The sequence below is a fragment of the Propithecus coquereli genome, unplaced genomic scaffold (assembly GCF_000956105.1).
Source record: "Propithecus coquereli isolate 6110/MARCELLA unplaced genomic scaffold, Pcoq_1.0 Scaffold72, whole genome shotgun sequence".
NCBI classification, from domain to species: domain Eukaryota; kingdom Metazoa; phylum Chordata; class Mammalia; order Primates; family Indriidae; genus Propithecus; species Propithecus coquereli.
In genome coordinates this window covers 1,514,675-1,519,298 of record NW_012153285.1, presented here as the reverse complement: position 1 = coordinate 1,519,298, position 4,624 = coordinate 1,514,675, and positions in this window count along the sequence as shown.

Sequence of the window (4,624 nt, the reverse complement as noted above, 5' to 3'; positions counted from 1 at the left end):
TTTTCTTAATTTTGGTAATGGTTTCATGAGTGCATATGAATGTCAAAAGTTATTGAAATGTACACTGTGAACAGGTGCAGCTTATTGTATGTAAATTCTACTTCAATAAAACTGTTTTTTTAAAAAAAAACTGTGGTAGAATAAAATGATACAAAATAAGTTCCAAATGTATTTATGCCATCATGAGATTTACCCCATTTGGGGAAAAATTCAAGCAGAGTTTTAATTTTCGCTTGTACTTTTTAGGATATATTTTGTACGCTTAGTTCAAGGTTTTAAATATACTACTGAATTTAACTCCTAAACATAAACCAAAGTGTTGCACACTATACGTGATTTTCATGTTAGGATTTTAACTTATTTTATTGCTTTGACATACATTATTGAAATTGTTTTAATTGATGCTACTGTGTGAGAATTCAAATCACATCATAGTCCACCTTGGGGGGTTATAAAAGACTGTTCTAGAGAGAGTTGGATGTTTATCTTTGATTTAGCCTTCTCCATAGGCTCTTGTCTTATACCCCAATTTTTGCTCTTGTTTTTAATCTGTGAATATACCTTCACTTTTATCTCAGTCCCAGAAAGAACTGTCCTATTTTTGTGTTTAATAATAAAATTATTGCTTTCTTTTACCAAAAGAAAAGCCACATCTTGCAGATTAAACCTCTGACATTCTTTTAAGGGCTAGCTTCCTTTCTCTGAACCACCTGACATTGACCAATCACCTGTAAGTGTGCTGCCTCCTGGTTGCTTTAGAATCTCAGATGTATTTTTATTTTCTGCAGGGTCACTGCTTACATTTTGAACATTACTGGTTCTCCTTTTCTCCGGGTCTGGTCTGCCACACTGCTGAGCTCTGATTTTAACAATGTAAAGAATACAACATATGTAACCTAAACATCTGTACCCCCATAATACGTTGAAATAAAAGAAAAAAAAAACAATGTAAAGAATATGAATAATAATGTTATGTAGTTTCCTGTTTACAAAGCAGAGATTTCCAATGAGATTCTAAAGCACTGTGTGAAAAGGGCAATTTATCTCTTGTCAGGCGGCATTGCCTTAATCCCAAAGTAAATAACTTGAAAATATCCCTATTCCCTATATTGATTCATTATCATGTGTTCAGAATAGCACAGAGAGCTCCAGTTAGGATTAAATGGAACAATGTTAAAGGCAGTGATGTTCCCTTTTTTTACGGCTTTTTGTTACTGATGTCAGATATTCCAGTTAGCTTCCACTTCTCCAGACTCTTCTAACCAGATGAAATTATTTGCCTACACTCACCTGAGGCGTATGGACTGCCTGACTCTGAGCATGACTCCTGGCTAGAGAAAATTATAGGAAAGTCTTCTTGGTGAACTATGACTAAATATAAGTATTCAGATTCCAATTCAGATACAAGATTCCAAACTTGATCATCCCTCAAAGCCCTTTGTTTCCTTTATTCATTCTTTCAGTTTTGCAAGATCTTCTAGCCCTCGATTGCCCACCAGGCACTGCCGTCACTCAGTGAAACTGATAATGCAACTGGAATTCTGACTCACGCCTTGGTTGTGTGCAGTTCAGAGGTGCTCCTAAAGTATTGACTTGCTATATAACTTCTTAGCGCAGAGTCCTCAAGTCATTACTCTGTTTTGGGCTGCAACAAGCTCAGTCCCCTGAATTTGAAACCTATTGCATCCAAAGGATGACTAATCCAACACCACAAAATAAATCACAGCGAACTGGTCCAGAAACGAACACCAAGCATACAGTTTCTGGATTCAAACCTAAACTCTGAAAATCTAAGTCTGAGACTCATCGATCTAATAAAGAAATCAAGTACTAGAAGAGTTCTTTTATCTGTGTCTGGATCAGTGGTTCTGAATTCTGGCTGCATACAAGAATTACATGAAGAACACCTTAAAAGGGCCAATGCCTGGGCCCTGATCCTGACCAATTAAAACTGAATCATTACGGACAATACATGGTATTTGTAGCTTTTTAATTATCCCTGTTCTTCTGAATTAAGAATGACAGATCCATACTAAGATCACCCCCCAATTAACATAATGAAGTATGAAAAAATAGAGAAATAAAAAATAAATGAATACTCAGATGCCACTATTCAAGAATGAATAAACTTCAGCAATGCTTCTTTCTTGAATTACTTCCCTGAATTACTTCCCACTCTTCCCTACAGTGATATAGATTGTACACATGAGGAACTCTCTTCTTCACTAGAAAGGCCAGCAACTTGTTTCTTTCTTCTAATTCCCTTCCTTGTCTCTTAGTTTCTCAAAGCCAAAGAAAGTAGCTTCCAAAATAAGGTCACACTCATTCCCAAACCTTATTACTAAAATTGCAAATCTAGAAAGAAGAAGAAGAGAGAATGAGAACAAGAGAGAAAAAGAGAGAGGGAGAATGAAATAGAGACAAAAGAACTTATATACCTTCTCTCTTTTCATAAAAAAAAAAAAAAACTTGATATCTACTCATCTATCATGAGTCCTTCATTTGAGGCAGAATAACTCACCTAGGAGACTTGAGTGAAAAGTAATGTGAGTTGGCGGCCAAAAATAACCATTCAAATGTAAATGCATTTACCTTTTTCCTATTGCTTTAATTTTTTAATTGACATTTATTGGGTCAAAAATGTACTTCATAAGGTATAGAACTCAATTCATTAATCTTTAAGTGGCATTTCCTAGACCTATGGTGACAAACATATCTAATATCAAGTTCCAAGCTGTTTAATTGTGCATTCTGAATAAAATGATGCAATATATGAGAAGAACTGTGTTTGAGAGATTGCTGGAAGCATGAGGGATAAATGGTCTGGGTAAGTTTACATAGAAGGGGATTGGCAACCTGAGCTTAATGGCCTATATCAGGCTAAACCAAATAATCTGGGAAACAGGCACATCTGAATACATTTTACAAAATGTGAGGAATTATGAGGATGATGTTCTGGGAATATCACGTGGTTAGGCAATTCTTTCTACATTTATCAAAAGGATGACAGCTAGTACACCAACCCCTTTTAGAAACCAACTAAAGTAATCACAGAAAATATAAAAATAGCAAAAAGTATTAGCATCTCTGTTGGAAATACAGTCAGTGTTACATTAGATATCCAGCAAACTGAAGCAATTGACAAGGTTCAGTATCAACAACCATTTCTGAGAAAATGATGACATTTCATGGATTTATATTTTCCCCAATGTGGCAATATTTTTCCTTCCTGCAATAAACAGTACAAGCAGGAAGGAGGCCCAGATAGACACAGTGTATGTCATATATCTAAAGTCATGGCAAAATGGGATAGAAAACAATACATGAAAATCTGAATCCACAAATTGGCCAATGAATGAATGAATAAATGTCATAGCAGAAAGTAGAATACTGCCCAAAGCAATTAAAGTAATAATAGATATCCTAATATCAAAGACAAATTGAGAAGCCATCATAATTCAGACAACTAACCTGCATTGCATTTGGCTCCAGTTTCTATGCTTTGTGGTCTTGGGCAACTAGCCAAACTTTCTGAGCCTCAGCTATATCATCTATACAGTAGAGAGTAAGAATGCTTCCCCCATCTCAGAACAACAATCTAGGTTGTTCCGAGAATTAAGTATATATGAAATTCCTAGCATAATGTCTGACACAGAGTAAGTGCTCAATTTAAGACAATTTAATGCACCTAGTTCAGTGCCTATAACTTAGGTATTCACTGTATTAATTCTTTTATATGTGCTCAGACTAAAAATCTTCATTCACAGTAACATTCAGCACCTTGTTTCTATTTGCATACCATTAAGAAATTATAATTTATGTGGTCATTAGTGTAAATGCAAGTAAAATTTTGTTAATAGAAATAAGTCAAGAATGGCAAAAAATATTTACAAGGAAAAATTCTGTAGGAAAAATAAATAAACAAGATTTCTTCTTAAGTATTTTACTTATTTGCATCATTGATGCAACAATTTTACTATGTCTTATTTATCTGTAATATTAGTATGTGCATACATAATAACTTATAAAATATTTTTAAAAGTTTATGAACATAACAGATGGTTGTGATATTAAAATAAATAGGAACAGCAACATTTTTAAACAGACATCTACAATACATAACCTTCAGGTATAGCATGTATACTCTTTTCACTAAGTACTCTCAATAATAAGCAATCTGGGAACCTTGGCCATTTTCTCTTTTTGACATAAAATGCCAATAAGTAGAGTGGAATGAGCACATGCGATAGTTCTCAATTTTAGCTGTTTTGGAACAACCTACGCATGTTTTTAAAGCATACATTTTTGACATCCTACCCCACACCTATTGAATCAGAATTCCTACATATGTGGTACAGCATCTGTAATTTCTTTTAAGTTCCAAGTGTGTTTATTCTGTGCAGCATGAATTGGGAACCTCTGAAAGTGGGCTTTGAAATAGACAATACACTGTTCAATACTGATTCAATACTGTTAATAGGTTGCCATTTCTATATATTATGGTATATTTGAAAATTGATAGTATTATCTCCTTCAAAGTGTTGCCAGAAGAATTAACAAACATAAAAGTGCTCAGATTATAATATACATCAAATAAAAATATCTATCATACAGATATAGATTA